Source organism: Oncorhynchus masou, chromosome 3 (genome assembly GCF_036934945.1).
Source record: "Oncorhynchus masou masou isolate Uvic2021 chromosome 3, UVic_Omas_1.1, whole genome shotgun sequence".
NCBI classification, from domain to species: domain Eukaryota; kingdom Metazoa; phylum Chordata; class Actinopteri; order Salmoniformes; family Salmonidae; genus Oncorhynchus; species Oncorhynchus masou.
The window spans coordinates 5,989,152-6,013,203 of record NC_088214.1 but is presented as its reverse complement, the minus strand read 5'-3'; the positions used below and the strand labels follow the sequence as shown (position 1 = coordinate 6,013,203).

Below are 24,052 nucleotides of genomic sequence, written 5' to 3'. Positions count from 1 at the left end.
TCTCTCCCTCCTCTCACCCGACTCACCCGATCACTCTGATTATGGATCATTTGTTGTATTACTTGTGAGGCACAGCTGAATGAGCATAATAATTTGCTTTTTTGTACTGGTCTGGTGGACTGGATCTGATGGTCAGTCTGAGGGGAGGGAAGGAGAGGAGGGTGAGGCTGCCTCTCACCCGACTCACCTTCCCTCCTCTCTCCCTCCTCTCACCCAACTCACCTTCCCTCCTCTCTCCCTCCTCTCACCCGACTCATCTTCCCTCCTCTCTCCCTCCTCTCACCCCTCACCATCCCTCCTCTCTCCCTCCTCTCACCCCTCACCTTCCCTCCTCTCTCCCTCCTCTCACCCGACTCACCTTCCCTCCTCTCTCCCTCCTCTCACCCGACTCATCTTCCCTCCTCTCTCCCTCCTCTCACCCCCTCATCATCCCTCCTCTCTCCCTCCTCTCACCCCTCACCATCCCTCCCTCTCCCTCCTCTCACCCCTCACCTTCCCTCCTCTCTCGCTCCTCTCACCCGACTCACCTTCCCTCCTCTCTCCCTCCTCTCACCCGACTCACCTACCCTCCTCTCTCCCTCCTCTCACCCGACTCACCTTCCCTCCTCTCTCCCTCCTCTCACCCGACTCACCTTCCCTCCTCTCTCTCTCCTCTCACTCAACTCACCTTCCCTCCTCTCTCCCTCCTCTCACCCGACTCACCTTCCCTCCTCTCACCCGACTCACCTTCCCTCCTCTCACCCGACTCACCTTCCCTCCTCTCTCCCTCCTCTCACCCAACTCACCATCCCTCCTCTCTCCCTCCTCTCACCCCTCACCATCCCTCCTCTCTCCCTCCTCCCACCCCTCACCTTCCCTCCTCTCTCCCTCCTCACCGTCCCTCCTCTCTCCCTCCTCTCACCTGACTCACCGTCCCTCCTCTCTCCCTCCCTCCGCTGAGAAAAGGGGACACAGTCTTCCAGCTGATGGCGAAACTCAAGTCACACAGCATTATTTTTGCCTCGTGCAACAATTCATGTTGTTACTCCTATGACCAGAGAAAATGAAATATTCCTCGATATTAAAAAAGACACAAACCGCTAATAATAACAACACAAGCTTGTGGAAACACTTTGCATTTTACGACTTAGAAAACTGCTGAACAAAGTGTTGACAGTGCTGAATAACAATTCAGTGTTACTGCGTTGCCAAACACGGCTCCAACACCATCATTAAGTTTGCTGACGAAACAACAGTCGTAGGCCTGGTCACCGACAACGACGAGACGGCCTATAGGGAGGAGGTCAGAGAACTGGCAGTGTGGTACCAGGACATCAACTCTCTCTCAATGTGAGCAAGACAAAGGAACTGATCGCGGACTACAGGAAAAGGCGGACCCCCATTAACATCAACGAGGCTGTAGTGGAGCGGGTCGAGAATTTCAAGTTCCTTGGTGTCCACATCACCAACAAACTAACATGGTCCAAACATACCAAGACAATCGTGAAGAGGGCACGACAACACCTTTTCCCCTTCAGGAAAAGATTGCCATGGGCCTCCAGATCCTCAATACAGCTGCACTATTGAGAGCATCCTGACGGGTTGCATCACTGCTTGGCATCTGACCGTAAGGCGCTACAGAGGGTAGAGCCCAGTACATCACTGCTTCCTGCCATTCAGGAGGTGTCAGAGGAAAGCCCATAAAATTATTGGAGACTCCAGTCACCCAAGTTATAGACTGTTTTCTCTGCTACTCCATGTTAAGTGGTACCAGAGCGCCCAGTCTAGGACCAAAACGCCTCCTTAACCACCAAGTCATTAGACTGCTGAACAATTCATAAAAATTGCCACCGGATAATTTACATTGACCCCCCCCCAGGAGACAACAAAAACAGGCTGGGAGGCAACAACACGGTGATCTGCAAAGAGAGAGAGAGAGACCACATATTCACCTTGCACATTATAATTGACTAACAAACAAACCAAAACAAAGGCAAAGTATTTTCAGGCTTTGTTGATTTCGACATGGAAAGTGGTGTTGGGGGAAAAACATACAACATTATAAAATTAATGTATACAAACTTGGCAAAAAAAACACATTTCTTTCCACAGGGCCGTGGGGTGAGACAGGGATGCAGCTTAAGCCCCACCCTATTTAAAATATATATCAACGAATTGGCGAGGGCACTAGAACAGTCTGCAGCATCCGGCCTCACCCTACTAGATTCCGAAGTCAAATGTCTACTGCTTGCTGATGATCTGGTGCTTCTGTCCCCAACCAAGGAGAAGGAGGGCTTACAGCAGCACCACACTAGATACTGTTGCCCTAGAGCACACAGGTATCTTACACAAAGCTGTGAACGATCTGAGAGACAAGGCAAGAAGGGAATTCTATGCCATCAAAGGAACATAATATTCAACATAACAATTAGGATCTGGCTAAAAAATACTTGAATCAGTCATAGAGCCCATTGCCCTTTATGGTTGTGAGGTCTGGGGTCCGCTCACCAACCAAGACTTCACAAAATGGGACAAACACCAAATTGAGACTCATACATGCAGAATTCTGCAGAAACATCCTCAGTGTACAACGTAGAACACCAAATAATGCAGGCAGAGCAGAATTAGGCCGATACCCACTAATTATCATAATCCAGAAAAGAGCTGTTAAATTCTACAACCACCTAAAAGGAAGCGATTCCCAAAACTTCCATAACCAAGCCATCACCTACAGAGTGATGAACCTGGAGATGAGTCCCCTAAGCAAGCTGGTCCTTGTTCACAAACACACCCCACAGAGCCCCAGGACAGCAACACAATTAGAACCAACCAAATCATGAGAAAACAAAAATATAATTACTTGACATATTGGAAAGAATTATCAAAAAAACTGAGCAAGCCAGAATGCTATTTGGCCCTAAACAGAGAGTACACAGTGGCAGAATACCTGACCACTGTGACTGACCCAAACTTAAGGAAAGCTTTGACTATGTACAGACTCCGTGAGCATAGCCTTGCTATTGACAAAGGCCGCCGTAGGCAGACATGGCTCTCAAGAGAAGACAGGCTATGTGCTCACTGCCCACATAATGAGGTGGAAACTGAGCTGCACTTCCTAACCTCCTGTCCAACGTATGACCATATTAGAGACATATTTCCCTCAGATTACACAGATCCACAAAGAATACAAAAACAAACCCAATTTTGATAAACTCCCAAATCTACTGGGTGAAATACCACAGTGTGCCATCACAGCAGCAAGATTTGGTGTCTGTCGCCACAAGAAAAGGGCAACCAGTGAAGAACCAACACCATTGTAAATACAACCAATATTTATGTTTATTTATTTTTCCTTTTGTACTTCAACTATTTGCACATCGTTACAACACATAATAATAGCCATAATATGACATTTGAAATGTCTCTATTCTTTTGGAACTTTTGTGAGTTTAATGTTTACTGTTAATTTTATATTGTTTTTTCCCATTTTAGTTAATTATCTCTTTCACTTGCTTTGGCAATTTAAACATATGCTAATAAAGTTTTTTGAATTGAATTGAAAGAGTGGGGAGGGGGAGAGAAAGAGTGGGGAGGGGGGAGAGGAGTGGGGATGGGGGAGAGAAAGAGTGGGGATGGGGGAGAGAAAGAGTGGGGATGGGGGGAGAGAGTGGGGAAGAGTGGGGAGGGGGAGAGAAAGAGTGGGGAGGGGGAGAGAAAGAGTGGGGAGGGGGAGAAAAGAGTGGGGAGGGGGAGTGGGGAGAAAGAGTGGGGAGGGGGAGAGAAAGAGTGGGGAGGGGGAGTAAAAGAGTGGGGAGGGGGAGAGAAAGAGTGGGGAGGGGGAGAGAAAGAGTGGGGAGGGGGAGAGAAAGAGTGGGGAGGGGGAGAGAAAGAGTGGGGAGGGGGAGAGAAAGAGTGGGGAGGGGGAGAGAAAGAGTGGGGAGGGGGAGAGAGTGGGGAAAGAGTGGGGAGGGGGGAGAGAAAGAGTGGGGAGGGGGAGAGAAAGAGTGGGGAGGGAGGAGTGGGGAGGGGGAGAGAAAGAGTGGGGAGGGGGAGAGAAAGAGTGGGGAGGGGGAGAGAAAGAGTGGGGAGGGGGAGAGAAAGAGTGGGGAGGGGGAAGAGTGGGGAGGGGGAGAGAAAGAGTGGGGAGGGGGAGAGAAAGAGTGGGGAGGGGGGGAAAGAGTGGGGAGGGGGAGAGAAAGAGTGGGGAGGGGGGAGAGAAAGAGTGGGGAGGGGGGAGAGAAAGAGTGGGGAGGGGGAGAGAAAGAGTGGGGGGGGGAGAGAGTGGGGAGGGGAGAGAAAGAGTGGGGAGGGGAGGGAGTGGGGAGGGGGAAGAGAGTGGGGAGGGGGAGAGAAAGAGTGGGGAGGGGAGAGAAAGAGTGGGGAGGGGGGAGAGAAAGAGTGGGGAGGGGGGGGAGAGAAGAGAAAGTGGGGAGGGGGAGAGAAAGAGTGGGGAGGGGGAGAGAAAGAGTGAGGGGAGGAGAGTGGGGAGAGGGGAGAGAAGAGTGGGGAGGGGGAGAGAAAGACTTTGAGGAGGGGGAGAGAAAGAGTGGGGAGGGGGAGAGAAAGAGTGAGGAGGGGGAGAGAAACAGTTAAGGGGGATCAAAGAAACATGTATTCAAATCAAAACACCACTTTTATCAGACGTATCGCATAATACATGTTAATCAATCAAATCAAATCAACATGTATTCAAATCAAAGTGTATTTGTCATGTACGCAGAATACAGGTGTAGACCTGACAGTGAAATGCTGAATACAACAGGTGTAGACCTTACAGTGAAATGCTGAATACAACAGGTGTAGACCTTACAGTGAAATGCTGAATACAACAGGTGTAGACCTTACAGTGAAATGCTGAATACAACAGGTGTAGACCTGACAGTGAAATGCTGAATACAACAGGTGGAGACCTTACAGTGAAATGCTGAATACAACAGGTGTAGACCTTACAGTGAAATGCTGAATACAACAGGTTACAGTGAAATGCTGAATACAACAGGTGGAGACCTTACAGTGAAATGCTGAATACAACAGGTGGAGACCTTACATTGAAATGCTTACTTACAAGCACTAACCAACAGTGCAATTTGTAAGTAAAAAATAGGTATTAGGTGAACAATAGATAAGTAAAGAAAAAAAAACCAAATAAAGTAAAATGACAGTGAAAATAACAGTAGCGAGGCTCTATATAGTATATACTGTGCCTTGCGAAAGTATTCGGCTCCCTTGAACTTTGCGACCTTTTGCCACATTTCAGGCTTCAAACATAAATATATAAAACTATATTGTTTTGTGAAGAATCAACAACAAGTGGGACATAATCATGAAGTGGAACAACATTTATTGGATATTTCAAAAAAATTGAACAAATCAAAAACTGAAAAATTGGGCGTGCAAAATTATTCAGCCCCCTTAAGTTAATACTTTGTAGCGCCACCTTTTGCTGTGATTACAGCTGTAAGTCGCTTGGGGTATGTCTCTATCAGTTTTGCACATCGAGAGACTGAAATTTTTTCCCATTCCTCCTTGCAAAACAGCTCGAGCTCAGTGAGGTTGGATGGAGAGCATTTGTGAACAGCAGTTTTCAGTTCTTTCCACAGATTCTCGATTGGATTCAGGTCTGGACTTTGACTTGGCCATTCTAACACCTGGATATGTTTATTTTTGAACCATTCCATTGTAGATTTTGCTTTATGTTTTGGATCATTGTCTTGTTGGAAGACAAATCTCCGTCCCAGTCTCAGGTCTTTTGCAGACTCCATCAGGTTTTCTTCCAGAATGGTCCTGTATTTGGCTCCATCCATCTTCCCATCAATTTTAACCATCTTCCCTGTCCCTGCTGAAGAAAAGCAGGCCCAAACCATGATGCTGCCACCACCATGTTTGACAGTGGGGATGGTGTGTTCAGGGTGATGAGCTGTGTTGTTTTTACGCCAAACATAACGTTTTGCATTATTGCCAAACAGTTTCAATTTTGGTTTCATCTGACCAGAGCACCTTCTTCCACATGTTTGGTGTGTCTCCCAGGTGGCTTGTGGCAAACATTAAACGACACTTTTTATGGATATCTTTAAGAAATGGCTTTCTTCTTGCCACTCTTCCATAAAGGCCAGATTTGTGCAATATACGACTGATTGTTGTCCTATGGACAGAGTCTCCCACCTCAGCTGTAGATCTCTGCAGTTCATCCAGAGTGATCATGGCTCTTGGCTGCATTTCTGATCAATCTTCTCCTTGTATGAGCTGAAAGTTTAGAGGGACGCCAGGTCTTGGTAGATTTGCAGTGGTCTGATACGCCTTCCATTTCAATATTATTGCTTGCACAGTGCTCCTTGGGATGTTTAAAGCTTGGGAAATCTTTTTGTATCCAAATCTTTAAACTTTAAACTTCTTCACAACAGTATCTCGGACCTGCCTGGTGTGTTCCTTGTTCTTCATGATGCTCTCTGCGCTTTTAACGGACCTCTGAGACTATCACAGTGCAGGTGCATTTATACGGAGACTTGATTACACACAAGTGGATTGTATTTATCATCATTAGTCATTTAGGTCAACATTGGATCATTCAGAGATCCTCACTGAACTTCTGGAGAGAGTTTGCTGCACTGAAAGTAAAGGGGCTGAATAATTTTGCACGCCCAATTTTTCAGTTTTTGATTTGTTAAAAAAGTTTGAAATATCCAATAAATGTCGTTCCACTTCATGATTGTGTCCCACTTGTTGTTGATTCTTCACAAAAAAATACAGTTTTATATCTTTATGTTTGAAGCCTGAAATGTGGCAAATTCGCAAATTTCAAGGGGGCCGAATACTTTCGCAAGGCACTGTATGTATACAGGGGGTACCGGTACAGAGTCAATGTGGAGACTATATACAGGGGGTACCGGTACAGAGTCAATGTGGAGTCTATATACAAGGGGTACCGGTACAGAGTCAATGTGGAGGCTATATACACGGGGTACCGGTACAGAGTCAATGTGGAGGCTATATACAGGGGGTACCGGTACAGAGTCAATGTGGAGGCTATATACAGGGTATTACGGTACAGAGTCAATGTGGAGTCTATATACAGGGGGTACCGGTACAGAGTCAATGTGGAGGCTATATTCAGGGGGTACTGGTACAGAGTCAATTTGGAGGCTATATACAGGGGGTACTGATACAGAGTCAATTTGGAGGCTATATAGTCCAAAGAAGAAAAGCCTGGAAGGAGAAGAGATGACTAGAAACGATTCGGTGGACTGTTTTATGTGTGGATTAATTTGTGGAGTATAGGACCTTGTGCATTTCAGGTAAAATAACAACCCAATGTTTATATTCCAGGACAAATTAGCTAGCAACAGCAAGCTAGCTAAATAGGACAAATTAGCTAGCAACTGCAAGCTAGCTAAATAGGACAAATTAGCTAGCAACTGCAAGCTAGTTTACTAAATTGCCATATATGTTTAATGCTTTTCGACCTGTCCCCAAATTAATATAATTAGTTCAGAGTTTGTTAAGATATTTCAACCTGCATGTCGTGATCGCGTTTGGTGTGGGGGCGCACGAGTCTATCCGGTTTGGCCATGGTGTTAGTAAGGTCACATTGATAAGGTTGTGAGATTACATCTGACTCCTCCTCCATAGTTTATACATCCTGAATATGTTAGGACCTGCTTGGGTAATGAAACAACTCTTTTAGTACACTGGACCAGGACAGAACACCATAAGGCTGCTCAACCGTTTAGGGCTTTAGGCTGTATGTAGTGTTATATCAGTGTAACTTGCCCCCTGTGCTACATTTTGCACCTGTGATTTTTCTGGAATAAATCATGGGTGAATAACTCCAGGAAGCAGCTGTGTACACCAGGTGAGGTGATACAGGAACCTCTCTGTCCCCTTCTCTCTGTCTCTCTGTCTCTCTCTCTGTCTCTCTCTCTGTCTGTCTCTCTCTCTGTCTGGCTCTCTCTGTCTCTCTGTCTCTCTCTCTCTGTCTCTCTGTCTCTCTGTCTGTCTCTCTGTCTCTCTGTCTCTCTCTCTCTCTGTCTGTCTCTCTCTGTCTCTCTGTGTCTCTCTGTCTCTCCCTGTCTCTCTCTCTGTCTCTCTCTCTCTGTCTCTCTCTCTCTCTCTCTCTCTGTCTCTCTCTCTCTGTCTCTCTCCCCTCCCTCTCTCTGTCTCTCTGTCTCTCTGTCTCTCTATCTCTCTCTCTCTCTCTCTCTCTCTCTCTCTCTCTTTCTCTCTCTCTCTCTCTGTCTCTCTTTCTCTCTCTCGCTTCATGATTACATTTAATGTGTCCAGGGTCGGCTCCAGCCTTTTTTTTTTGTGTCCCCCTATCTTGACGGCGGAGACAACAACAAAATCTACGTTTCAAATTAATTTTCTACAGTTCTACTCTCTTAGCTCTCTCTCTCTCTCAGCTCTTTATCTCGCTCCCCCATTTCTCTCTCTCCCCTCTCACTCCCCCCCTCTCTCTCCCTCTCTTCCCCCTCTTTCCCATCCCATCCCATCTCTTACACATGTAAACATTTCATATATTACAGCCCTCACAGTAAAATATGGGGGTGTAAAAATTACAGTGTTTAATTATTTTAACACAGGTTGAGTATTTTCAACCTTATGAGGAGTCAATGAGCTCGGAGTGTCGGAATTAAATCAGTGTTACCTTTTGCAGTCATTGCAGTGTAAATTCAACTCAAACTCAAATTCAACTGAAAAAATGTTTGCATGAATTTTAAAACCATTTTGAGTCAAATAAAATAACATTTTATTGGTCACATACACATGTTTTGCAGATGTTAATGCGAGTGTAGCGAAATGCTTGTGCTTCTAGTTCCGACCGTCCAGTAATATCTAACAAGTAACCTAACAATTTCACATCAACAATGGAATGAATAAGAATATGTACTGTACATATAAATATATGGATGAGCGATGGCCGTACGGCATAGGCAAGATGCAGTAGATGGTAAAGAGTACAGTATATACATATGAGATGAGTAATGTAGGATATGTAAACATTATATAAAGAGGCATTGTTTAAAGTGACTAGTGATACATTTATTACATCCAAGTTGTAATTGTTAAAGTGGCTAGAGTTGAGTTCAGTATGTTGGCAGCAGCCACTCAATGTTAGTGATGGCTGTTTAACAGTCTGATGGCCTTGAGGTAGAAGCTGTTTTTCAGTCTCTCGGTCCCAGCTTTGATGCACCTGTACTGACCTTGCCTTCTGGATGATAGCAGGGTGAACAGGCAGTGGCTCGGGTGGTTGTTGTCCTTGATGATCTTTATGGCCTTCCTGTAACATTGGGTGGTGTAGGTGTCCTGGAGGGCAGGTAGTTTGCCCCCGGTGATGCGTTGTGCAGACCTCACTACCCTCTGGAGAGCCTTACGGTTGTGGGCGGAGCAGTTTCCGTACCAGGCGGTGATACAGCCCGCCAGGATGCTCTCGATTGTGCATCTGTAGAAGTTTGTGTGTATTTTTGGTGACAAGCCAAAGTTTTGTCAGCCTCCTGAGGCTGTGTGGGTGGACCATTTCAGTTTGTCCGTGATGTGTACGCTGAGGAACTTAAAATGTTCCACCTTCTCCACCACTGTCTCCACTAATTAACTCTGAAAATGTGACACTACCTGTAGAGTAACTTTAACACTATGCAGACTGGGAGCAAATGTTATCTGAAACAGTGTTGAATTCAACTCTATAGGAGTTCAATTAACACTTTTATTTGTTTACTGCACAGACTTGGTTTAACCGTCATCAGTGTTAGCTGTTAGCTGTCCATTACCACCTTTACTCTGTTTTGGGTTGTAAAATCAACGGTGAAAGTAAGCTGGCACTGACCGGTACGGCGTCCCCCTCAGCGAAATAAAGTGTGGGGGTACGCCATACCGGTTGAACATGAGACTATCACAATAATTACACTCAAAGATGCCAAGAAAACCCACTATGACACTACTATTTGTAATTACTGCATATCACACGTATGTAACATATCACACGTATGTAACATATCACATATCACACGTATGTAACATATCACACGTATGAAACATATCACACATATGTAACATATCACACGTATGAAACATATCACACGTATGTAACATATCACACGTATGAAACATATCACACATATGAAACATATCACATATCACACGTATGAAACATATCACACGTATGTAACATATCACACGTATGTAACATATCACATATCACACGTATGTAACATATCACATATCACACGTATGTAACATATCACGTATGTAACATATCACACGTATGAAACATATCACACATATGTAACATATCACACGTATGTAACATATCACACGTATGTAACATATCACATATCACACGTAAACATATATCACATATCACACGTATGTAACATATCACACGTATGAAACATAGCTCACGTATGAAACATATCACATATCACACGTATGAAACATATCACATATCACACGTATGTAACATATCACATATCACACGTATGTAACATATCACACGTATGAAACATATCACATATCACACGTATGTAACATATCACACGTATGAAACATATCACACGTATGAAACATATCACATATCACACGTATGTGAAACATATCACATATCACACGTATGAAACATATCACATATCACACGTATGTAACATATCGTATGAAACACATATGAAACATATCATATCACGTATGAAACATAACATATCACACGTATGTAACATATCACATGAAACATAGCTCCACGTATGAAACGTCTGTGAAACATATCACATACACGTATGTAACATATAACATATCACATATCACACGTATGTAACATATCACATATCACACGTATGTAACATATCACATATCACACGTATGTAACATATCACACGTATGTAACATATCACACGTATGTAACATATCACATATCACACGTATGTAACATATCACACGTATGTAACATATCACATATCACACGTATGAAACATATCACATATCACACGTATGTAACATACATATCAAACATATGTGAAACATATCATATCACGTATGATAACATATCACACGTATGAAACATAACATATCACACGTATGTAACATATCACATATGAAACATATCACATATGAAACATATATGAAACATACGTATGTATGAAACATATCATATCACGTATGACACATATCACATATAACATAACATATCACATAACATATCACACGCTATGAAACATATCACATATCACGTATGTAACATATCACACGTATGTAACATATCACATATCACACATGTAACATATCACGCGTATGAAACAAATCACACGTATGTAACATAGCACACGTATGAAACATATCACACGTATGTAACATCACATGTATGTAACATATCACACGTATGTAACACGTATGAAACATATCACATATCACACGTATGAAACATATCACACGTATGAAACATAGCTCACGTATGTAACATAGCACATGTATGAAACATATCACATATCACACGTATGAAACATATCACACGTATGAAACATATCACACATATGTAACATATCACATATCACACGTATGAAACATATCACATACGTATGAAACATATCACATATCACACGTATGTGACATATGTATGTAACATACATGAATCAGCTCACGTATGAAACATAACATATCACATATCACACATGTGTAACATATCACACATATGTAACATATCACACGTATGAAACATATCACACGTATGTAACATATCACACATATGAAACATATCACACGTATGTAACATATCACACGTATGAAACATATCACACGTATGAAACATATCACACGTATGAAACATATCACACGTATGAAACATAGCTCACGTATGAAACATATCACATATCACACGTATGAAACATATCACATATGAAACATATCACGTATGAAACATATCACACGTATGAAACATAGCTCACGTATGAAACATATCACACGTATGTAACATATCACATATCACACGTAGCACATGTATGAAACATATCACACGTATGAAACATAGCTCACGTATGAAACATATCACATATCACATATCACGTATGAAACATATCAGCACGTATGTAAATACATATCACACGTATGAAACATATCACATATGTATGAAACATATCACATACGTATGTAACATATCATGAAACATATGAAACATATCACATATCACACGTATGAAACATATCACATATCACGTATGTAACATAAACGTATGTAACATATCACACGTATGAAACATATCACACGTATGAAACATATCACATGTAACATATCACACGTATGAAACATATGAAACATATCACACGTATGAAACATATCACACGTATGTAACATATCACACGTATGAAACATATCACATATTCCACGTATGAAACATATCACACGTATGTAACATATCACACGTATGTAACATATCACATGTATGAAACATATCATACATATGAAACATATCACATATCACACGTATGTAACATATCACACGTATGTAACATATCACACGTATGAAACATATCACACGTATGTAACATATCACACGTATGTAACATATCACACGTATGAAACATATCACACGTATGAAACATATCACACGTATGTAACATATCACACATATGTAACATATCACACGTATGAAACATATCACACATATGAAACATATCACACATATGAAACATATCACATATCACACGTATGTAACATATCACACGTATGAAACATATCATACATATGAAACATATCACATATCACACGTATGTAACATATCACACGTATGAAACATATCACACATATGCAACATATCACATGTATGAAACATATCACACGTATGTAACATATCACACGTATGCAACATATCACACGTATGAAACATATCACACGTATGTAACATATCACTCATATGTAACATATCACATGTCACGTATGAAACATATCATACATATCACATACACGTATATCACAACATGAAACATACGTATGAAACATATCATGAAACATATGAAACATATCACACGTATGAAACATATCACACGAAACATATCACTGCGTATGAAACATATCACACGTATGTAACATATCACACGTATGTAACATATCACACGTATGAAACATATCACACACGTATGTATGAAACATATCACACGTATGAAACATATCACACGTATGAAACATATCACACGTATGTAACATATACATATGAAACATATCATATGAAACATCACACGTATGTAACATATCATGTATTTAACATACATATGAAACATATCACACGTATGAAACATATCACACGTATGAAACATATCACACGTATGAAACATATCACACATATGTAACATATCACACGTATGTAACATCACATGTATGTAACATATCACACGTATGTAACATATCACACATATGTAACATATCACACATATGCAACATATCACACATATGAAACATATCACACCTATGTAACATATCACACGTATGCAACATATCACATGTCACGTATGTAACATATCACATATCACGTAACATATCACATAACCCTAGAATACTGCTAACTGCTGTGTCATGTGTTTGTGTCATGTGTTTAACCCTAGAATACTGCTGTGTCATGTGTTTAACCCTAGAATACTGCTGTGTCATGTGTTTAACCCTAGAATACTGCTGTGTCATGTGTTTAACCCTAGAATACTGCTGTGTCATGTGTTTAACCCTAGAATACTGCTGTGTCATGTGTTAACCCTAGAATACTGCTGTGTCATGTATTTAACCCTAGAATACTGCTTTGTCATGTGTTTAACCCCCTGTGTAGAATACTGCTTTGTCATGTGTTTAACCCTAGAATACTGCTGTGTCATGTGTTTAACCCTAGAATACTGCTGTGTCATGTGTTTAACTCTAGAATACTGCTGTGTCATGTGTTTAACCCTAGAATGCTGCTGTGTCTAGAATACTGCTGTGTCATGTGTTTAACCCTAGAATACTGCTGTGTCATGTGTTTAACCCTAGAATACTGCTGTGTCATGTGTTTAACCCTAGAATACTGCTGTGTCATGTGTTTAACCCTAGAATACTGCTGTGTCATGTGTTTAACCCTAGAATACTGCTGTGTCATGTGTTTTAACTGCTGTGTCCCTAGAATACTGCTGTGTCATGTGTTTAACCCTAGAATACTGCTGTGTCATGTGTTTAACCCTAGAATACTGCTGTGTCATGTGTTTAACCCTAGAATACTGCTGTGTCTGTGTCATGTGTTTAACCCTAGAATACTGCTGTGTCAACCCTAGAATACTGCTGTGTCATGTGTTTTAACTGCTGTGTCCCTAGAATACTGCTGTGTCATGTGTTTAACCCTAGAATGTGTTTACTGCTGTGTCATGTGTTTAACCCTAGAATACTGCTGTGTCATGTGTTTAACCCTAGAATACTGCTGTGTCATGTGTTTAACCCTAGAATACTGCTGTGTCATGTGTTTAACCCTAGAATACTGCTGTGTCATGTGTTTAACCCTAGAATACTGCTGTGTCATGTGTTTAACCCTAGAATACTGCTGTGTCATGTGTTTTAACCCTAGAATACTGCTGTGTCATGTGTTTAACCCTAGAATACTGCTGTGTCATGTGTTTAACCCTAGAATACTGCTGTGTCATGTGTTTAACCCTAGAATACTGCTGTGTCATGTGTTTTAGAATACTGCTGTGTCATGTGTTTAACCCTAGAATACTGCTGTGTCATGTGTTTAACCCTAGAATACTGCTGTGTCATGTGTTGTCATGTGTTTAACCCTAGAATACTGCTGTGTCATGTGTTTAACCCTAGAATACTGCTGTGTCATGTGTTTAACCCTAGAATACTGCTGTGTCATGTGTTTAACCCTAGAATACTGCTGTGTCATGTGTTTAACCCTAGAATACTGCTGTGTCATGTGTTTAACCCTAGAATACTGCTGTGTCATGTGTTTAACCCTAGAATACTGCTGTGTCATGTGTTTAACCCTAGAATACTGCTGTGTCATGTGTTTAACCCTAGAATACTGCTGTGTCATGTGTTTAACCCTAGAATACTGCTGTGTCATGTGTTTAACCCTAGAATACTGCTGCTGTGTTCTAGAATACTGCTGTGTCATGTGTTTAACCCTAGAATACTGCTGTGTCATGTGTTTAACCCTAGAATACTGCTGTGTCAACCCTAGAATACTGCTGTGTCATGTGTTTAACCCTAGAATACTGCTGTGTCATGTGTTTAACCCTAGAATACTGCTGTGTCATGTTTAACCCTTTGCTGTGTCATGTGTTTAACCCTAGAATACTGCTGTGTCATGTGTTTAACCCTAGAATACTGCTGTGTCATGTGTTTAACCCTAGAATACTGCTGTGTCATGTGTTTAACCCTAGAATACTGCTGTGTCATGTGTTTAACCCTAGAATACTGCTGTGTCATGTGTTTAACCCTACTGCTGTGTCATGTGTTTAACCCTAGAATACTGCTGTGTCATGTGTTTAACCCTAGAATACTGCTGTGTCATGTGTTTAACCCTAGAATACTGCTGTGTCATGTGTTTAACCCTAGAATACTGCTGTGTCATGTGTTTAACCCACTGCTGTGTCATGTGTTTAACCCTAGAATACTGCTGTGTCATGTGTTTAACCCTAGAATACTGCTGTGTCATGTGTTTAACCCTAGAATACTGCTGTGTCATGTGTTTAACCCTAGAATACTGCTGTGTCATGTGTTTAACCCTAGAATACTGCTGTGTCATGTGTTTAACCCTAGAATGCTGCTGTGTCATGTGTTTAACCCTAGAATACCTGTGTCAGAGAATACTGCTGTGTCATGTGTTTAACCCTAGAATACTGCTGTGTCATGTGTTTAACCCTAGAATGCTGCTGTGTCATGTGTTTAACCCTAGAATGCTGCTGTGTCATGTGTTTAACCCTAGAATACTGCTGTGTCATGTGTTTAACCCTAGATGTGTTTAACCCTAGACTATACTGCTGTGTCATGTGTTTAACCCTAGAATACTGCTGTGTCATGTGTTTAACCCTAGAATACTGCTGTGTCCCTAGAATACTGCTGTGTCATGTGTTTAACCCTAGAATACTGCTGTGTCATGTGTTTAACCCTAGAATACTGCTGTGTCATGTGTTTAACCCTAGAATACCTGTGTCAGTTTAATACTGCTGTGTCATGTGTTTAACCCTAGAATACTGCTGTGTCATGTGTTTAACTAGAATACCTGTGTCATGTGTTTAAGAATACTGCTGTGTCATGTGTTTAATAGAATACTGCTGTGTTTAACCCTAGAATACTGCTGTGTCATGTGTTTAACCCTAGAATACTGCTGTGTCATGTGTTTAACCCTAGAATACTGCTGTGTCATGTGTTTAACCCTTACTGCTGTGTCATGTGTTTAACCCTAGAATACTGCTGTGTCATGTGTTTAACCCTAGAATACTGCTGTGTCATGTGTTTAACCCTAGAATACTGCTGTGTCATGTGTTTAACCCATGTGTTTAACCCTAGAATACTGCTGTGTCATGTGTTTAACCCTAGAATACTGCTGTGTCATGTGTTTAACCCTAGAATACTGCTGTGTCATGTGTTTAACCCTAGAATACTGCTGTGTCATGTGTTTAACCCTAGAATACTGCTGTGTCATGTGTTTAACCCTAGAATACTGCTGTGTCATGTGTTTAACCCTAGAATACTGCTGTGTCATGTGTTTAACCCTAGAATACTGCTGTGTCATGTGTTTAACCCTAGAATACTGCTGTGTCATGTGTTTAACCCTAGAATACTGCTGTGTCATGTGTTTAACCCTAGAATACTGCTGTGTCATGTGTTTAACCCTAGAATACTGCTGTGTCATGTGTTTAACCCTAGAATACTGCTGTGTCATGTGTTTAACCCTAGAATACTGCTGTGTCATGTGTTTAACCCTAGAATACTGCTGTGTCATGTGTTTAACCCTAGAATACTGCTGTGTCATGTGTTTAACCCTAGAATACTGCTGTGTTTAACCCTAGAATACTGCTGTGTGTGTTTAACCCTAGAATACTGCTGTGTCATGTGTTTAACCCTAGAATACTGCTGTGTCATGTGTTTAACCCTAGAATACTGCTGTGTCATGTGTTTAACCCTAGAATACTGCTGTGTCATGTGTTTAACCCTAGAATACTGCTGTGTCATGTGTTTAACCCCCTATGTGTTTAATACTGCTGTGTCATGTGTTTAACCCTAGAATACTGCTGTGTCATGTGTTTAACCCTAGAATACTGCTGTGTCATGTGTTTTTAACCCTAGAATACTGCTGTGTCATGTGTTTAACCCTAGAATACTGCTGTGTCATGTGTTTAACCCTAGAATACTGCTGTGTCATGTGTTTAACCCTAGAATACTGCTGTGTCATGTGTTTAACCCTAGAATACTGCTGTGTCATGTGTTTAACCCTAGAATACTGCTGTGTCATGTGTTTAACCCTAGAATACTGCTGTGTCATGTGTTTAACCCTAGAATACTGCTGTGTCATGTGTTTAACCCTAGAATACTGCTGTGTCATGTGTTTAACCCTAGAATACTGCTGTGTCATGTGTTTAACCCTAGAATACTGCTGTGTCATGTGTTTAACCCTAGAATACTGCTGTGTCATGTGTTTAACCCTAGAATACTGCTGTGTCATGTGTTTAACCCTAGAATACTGCTGTGTCATGTGTTTAACCCTAGAATACTGCTGTGTCATGTGTTTAACCCTAGAATACTGCTGTGTCATGTGTTTAACCCTAGAATACTGTTGTGTGTGTTTAACCTAGAATACTGCTGTGTCATGTGTTTAACCCTAGAATACTGCTGTGTCATGTGTTTAACCCTAGAATACTGCTCTGTCATGTGTTTAATAGAATACTGCTGTGTCATGTGTTTAACCCTAGAATACTGCTGTGTCATGTGTTTAACCCTAGAATATGTGTTGTTTAACCCTAGAATACTGCTGTGTCATGTGTTTAACCCTAGAATACTGCTGTGTCATGTGTTTAACCCTAGAATACTGCTGTGTCATGTGTTTAACCTAGAATACAGCTGTGTCATGTGTTTAACCTAGAATACTGCTGTGTCATGTGTTTAACCCTGCTGTGTCAGAATACTGCTGTGTCATGTGTTTAACCCTAGAATACTGCTGTGTCAAGTGTTTAACCCTAGAATACTGCTGTGTCATGTGTTTAACCCTAGAATGCTGCTGTGTCATGTGTTTAACCCTAGAATACTGCTGTGTCATGTGTTTAACCCTAGAATACTGCTGTGTCTGTTTAACCCTAGAATACTGCTGTGTCGTGTGTTTAACCCTAGAATACTGCTGTGTCATGTGTTTAACCCTAGAATACTGCTGTGTCATGTGTTTTAGAATACTGCTGTGTCATGTGTTTAACCCTAGAATACTGCTGTGTCATGTGTTTAACCTAGAATACTGCTGTGTCATGTGTTTAACCCTAGCCATACTGCTGTGTCATGTGTTTAACCCTAGAATACTGCTGTGTCATGTGTTAACCCTAGAATACTGATGTGTCATGTGTTTAACCCTAGCATACTGCTGTGTCATGTGTTTAACCCTAGAATACTGCTGTGTCATGTGTTTAACCCTAGAATACTGCTGTGTCATGTGTTTAACCCTAGAATACTGCTGTGTCATGTGTTTAACCCTAGAATACTGATGTGTCATGTGTTTAACCCTAGCATGATGTTGTGTGTTGCAGGAAGTGTCCTGAGGGATTTGACTGTCTGAGAATAGGAAGGAACCCTAACTATGGTTATACCAGCTTCGACAGCTTTGGCTGGGCTTTCCTGGCGTTGTTCCGGCTGATGACCCAGGACTACTGGGAGAACCTCTATCATCAGGTACACAACCTTACAATACTCTGTATACACTCTTATGAGCTGGGCGCTTCCTGTGTGTGTGTGTGTGTGTGTGTGTGTGTGTGTGTGTGTGTGTGTGTGTGCGTGTGCGTGTGTGTGTGCGTTTGTGTGCGTTTGTGTGTGTGTGTGTGTTAACCTGCTGTCCCTCCTCAGACTCTGCGTTCGGCAGGGAAAACCTACATGGTCTTCTTTGTGCTGGTCATCTTTCTGGGTTCCTTCTACCTGGTCAACCTGATCCTGGCTGTGGTGGCCATGGCCTACGAGGAACAGAACCAGGCCACCATCCAGGAGGCCTGGATGAAGGAGAGAGAATTCCAACTGGCCATGGAACATGTACGCAGAGAACAGAGGGTAGGTTGGATTTACTATTCAGACGATAGGTTTGTATTCAGACGATAGGTTGGTATTCAGACGATAGGTTGGTATTCAGACGATAGGTTCTTATTCAGACGATAGGTTCTTATTCAGATGATAGGTTGGTATTCAGACGATAGGTTTGTATTCTGACGATAGGTTGGTATTCAGACGATAGGTTGGTATTCAGACGATAGGTTGGTATTCAGACGATAGGTTCGTATTCAGACGGTAGGTTGGTATTCAGACGATAGGTTGGTATTCAGACGATAGGTTGGTATTCAGACGATAGGTTTGTATTCTGATGATAGGTTTGTATTCTGATGATAGGTTTGTATTCTGATGATAGGTTCGTATTCAGACGATAGGTTCGTATTCAGATGGTAGGTTGGTATTCAGACGATAGGTTGGTATTCAGACGATAGGTTCGTATTCAGACGATAGGTTTGTATTCTGATGATAGGTTCGTATTCAGACAATAGGTTGGTATTCAGACGATAGGTTTGTATTCTGATGATATGTTGGTATTCAGACAATAGGTTGGTATTCAGACGATAGGTTTGTATTCTGATGATATGTTGGTATTCAGACAATAGGTTGGTATTCAGACGATAGGTTTGTATTCTGATGGTGGGTTGTAGGTTTTCGGAAGGCAGACATTTTCTAACCAGATTCAAGTTCAGAAAGCTTTATTGTCCCAACATAGGGCAATTTGATTTGCAACTTTATTAGCATTGTACAGCACCTATACAGAGAACAGAGGGTAGCTTGACCACATCTGGGCTGGGGTTCATTCAAATTGAATTCACTGAAATAAATACATTTCCCTTTCAGTTGAATTAATTAATTATTGAATTCATATTTCAGTTTACTTCCTGAATTGACTGTCTTCAAATTCAAATTGGTCCCAACCCTGGTTTACATTAGAACCATGTACAGTATAGTACAGTACAGTACAGTATAGTACAGTATAGTACAGTACAGTATATTACAGTACAGTATAGTACAGTACAGTATAGTACAGTATAGTACAGTATAGTATAGTACATTACAGTATAGTACAGTATAGTACAGTATAGTATAGTACAGTATAGTATAGTACAGTACAGTACAGTATAGCACAATACAGTATAGTACAGTACAGTATAGCACAGTACAGTATAGTACAGTATAGTACAGTACAATACAGTATAGTACAATACAGTATAGTACAGTATAGTACAGTACAGTATAGTACAGTATAGTACAGTACAGTACAGTACAGTACAGTACAGTATAGTACAGTATCGTACAGTACAGTATCGTACAGTACAGTATAGTACAGTAGAGTACAGTACAGTATAGTACAGTACAGTATAGTACAGTATAGCACAGTACAGTATAGTACAGTACAGTATAGTACAGTATGTTGTAATATATTCTCTCTATGATGTATGGCTCTGGTTTAAAGTTTATTTTAAAACATCCTGTTACTTATTTTGTTTTTCTTTTTGTTTTTCTTTTGCCAATTCAGGAAATTAAAGTATGTATTACATTTTAGGAATATTGTAATACTTCCTACTAATTAACCTCTGTCTAGAATGTGTGTTAAATCCCTTTAAAGTCAATGGTAAAGCACAGATTGATGGTCATTATATTATCAGTTATTATTTTGACTGTGTAAACTGAACTCGTTTCTCTACTGGTGGGGAAGATGGCCGAGAGAAGAATCCAGCAGGAGACAGACTCGGTCGTGTCTCCAGAGCTGTCCCCGTTTCAACTAAAAGTGGGCAGCAGTTTGAAACGGACAGCCAGTAGAAGATCTCGCAGGATGCTCTCCGAGGATCCAGCGGACGAATCAGACGAGAAGTTTGATCCACTGGATGAGCGGGTGGTACGACAGACACTTTTTTTTTTGTACATTACATTGCATTGCATTTTGGTCTTTTTTTAGCAGACGCTCTTATCCAGAGCGACTTACAGTGTAGCGTAGTCATTTTTAAGTAGCTTGGTAAGACGAGCACATATCACACCTTACTGAACTGTCAGAGGGATTTGTAGTTAGCAATGTGTCGGTCTTGGAAAGTTTGAATGTTGATTAGAACCTTGTTTAGCATCATCATGTTCCCGATTAGCCTTTTAACAATCACAATAAGGCAAACTCACCTTATTCACTACCAATGTGTAGCACCCATCAAGGCCTGCTGCACCACTTGGGGTCCTGAGTGGCGCAGTGGTCTAAGACACTGCATTTCAGTGCAAGAGGTGTCACTGCAGTGCCCTGGTTCGATTCCAGACTGCATCACCTCTGGCCGTGATTGGGAGACCCATAGGGCATTGCACAATTGTCCCAGCGTCACCCAGGTTTGGCCGGGGTAGGCCGTCATTGTAAATAAGAATTTGTTCTTAACTGATTTGCCTTATTAAACAAAGGTTAACATTAAAAAAATAATGAATGTCTCACTATTTTTTGTCTTCTACAACTAACTCTCTCCCTCACACCTCTCTCTCTCTTTCTCTTTCTCTCTCTCTCTCTCTCTCTCTCTCTCTCACACCCTCTCTCTTTCTCTCTCTCTCTCTCTCTCTCTCTCTCTCTCTCTCTCTCTCTCACACCCTCTCTCTTTCCCTCTCTCTTTCTCTCTCTCTCTCTCTCTCTCACACCCTCTCTCTTTCTCTCTTTCTTTCTCTCTCTCTCTCTCTCTCTCTCTCTCTCTGTCTCTCCCACACTCTCTCTCTCCCTCTCTCTATCTTTCTCTCTCTCTCTCTCTCTCTCTCTCTCTCACCCTCTCTCTTTCCCTCTCTCTCGCTCTCTCCCTCTCTCTATCTCTCTCACACCCTCTCTCTCTCTCTCCCTCTCTCCCCTCTCTCTCTCTCTCTCTCTCTCTCTCTCTCACCCTCTCTTTCCCTTTCCCCCCCTCTCCCTCTCTCTCTCTCTCACCCTCTCTCTTTCCCTCTCTCTCGCTCTCTCCCTCTATCTCTCTCTCACCCTCTCTCTCTCTCTCTCTCTCTCCCCCCCCCTCTCTCTCTCTCTCTCTCTCTCTCTCACCCTCTCTTTCCCTTTCCCCCTCTCCTCCCTCTCTCTCTCTCTCTCTCTCTCTCTCTCTCTCTCTCTCTCTCTTTTCCCCTCTCTCTTCTCTCTCTCTCTCTCTCTCTCTCTCTCTCTCACACTCTCCCTCTCCCTCTCTCTCTATCTTTCCCTCTCTCTCTCTCTCTCTCTCTCTCTCTCATCTTTCCCTCTCTCGCTCTCTCCCCTCTCTATCTCTCTCTCACCCCTCTCTCTCTCTCTCCCTCTCTCCCCCCCCCCCCTCTCTCTCTCTCTCTCACCCTCTCTTTCCCTTTCCCCCCTCTCCCTCTCTCTCTCTCTCTCTCTCTCTCTCTCACTATCTCTCCTTATCCTCCCTCCAGTCCCCCCTGCCTCCCACGTCTCCCATGCCCGTCCACCCTCTCCTTGCTGCCATGTCGTCCCACCCCCTCAGCACTCGCCGTGGCAGCCAGGCCAGTATCTTCTCCTTCAGACCCTGTACCACCTCTGATGCCGACTTCGGGGATGACGAGTACAGTGTTCATGGGGACATCATGGGGAGGAGCAGGGCAGGCTCCACCATCGGCCCCAACTGGCAACACAAGCACAAAAGGACAGGCAGCGTGAGGAGCCATTGCTCCCAGGTCTTCACCCCCAGTCTCAACATCAACGGACGTCTCAACATCTCCCTGGACCAGAACGGCGTCACCACTGTCGGCCTGCACACCCCCACCTCCCTACCCGCCTGCAGCATGGAGAAGGTCAAAGAAGATAAAGTTTGTGAACTTTTTAAAACCAGGGCTTTTTTCAAGTGAGCCCTGTTGTAGTATTGGAGTCTGTGGGAGCAAATTTTGTAAAAAAATTTTTTAATGTAAATATAATGTGATTGATTGAATTAATTGATTGTTTGATTGGCCAGTGTTTGTCAAACTTTGTTTTTCCCGTTCTTCCAGGAGCCCACCTGTATAGAAGAGTCCAGTGCCAAGTCAGCCCAGCTCTCCCCCGAGACTGCAGAGCCTCCCCTCCGTAGGAAACGCGGTCTGAGCTCCATTAGCTTCCTCAGCGATGCCATGGATGGTGAGGGTACCTTCAGAGGTCAGAGGTCAATTTACAGAGGCTCTTTTTAACGCCCAACTAACTCATTATAACTTCATTATAAATGTCTAAGTAACTCATTATGACTTCATTATAAATGTCTAAGTAACTCATTATGACTTCATTATAAATGTCTAAGTAACTCATTATGACATCATTATAAATGTCTAACTAACTCATTATGACATCATTATAAATGTCTAACTCATTATGACTTCATTATAAATGTCTAACTAACTCATTATGACATCATTATAAATGTCTAAGTAACTCATTATGACTTCATTATAAATGTCTAACTAACTCATTATGATTTCATTATAAATGTATAACTAACTCATTATGACATCATTATAAATGTATAACTAACTCATTATGACATCATTATAAATGTATAACTAACTTATATCTAATTTATAATTTACAAGTTTAATCTACAACTAGCTCAAAACTAACATATAACTAAGTCATAACTAACTGATGGCTAGCTGACTGGACTGGTAAAGCTCTCAACAAGCCAATAAGGATGTAAAAGGTAATCCCATCAAGCATTTTAAAACCAGAACTGTTATTATTACCAGTATAGTCTTTGGCAAGGAGCTAAAAGAAGAAGCACACAATGTGCTTTGTAGTATCATTGCAGTTAATAAATTATGACAGATTTATAAAATATCTATAAATTACTTATTAAAAGTTTATAAACCCTTTACAAATCCTTTATAAATTATTTATAAATATAAAAGT

General features: G+C 41.8%; 1 pseudogene; it reads left to right on the top strand.

Moving 5' to 3' along the window:
• The window catches only part of LOC135509237 (sodium channel protein type 4 subunit alpha-like), a 121,623-nt pseudogene that overhangs the window by 52,632 nt on the left and 44,939 nt on the right, over positions 1-24,052 (top strand).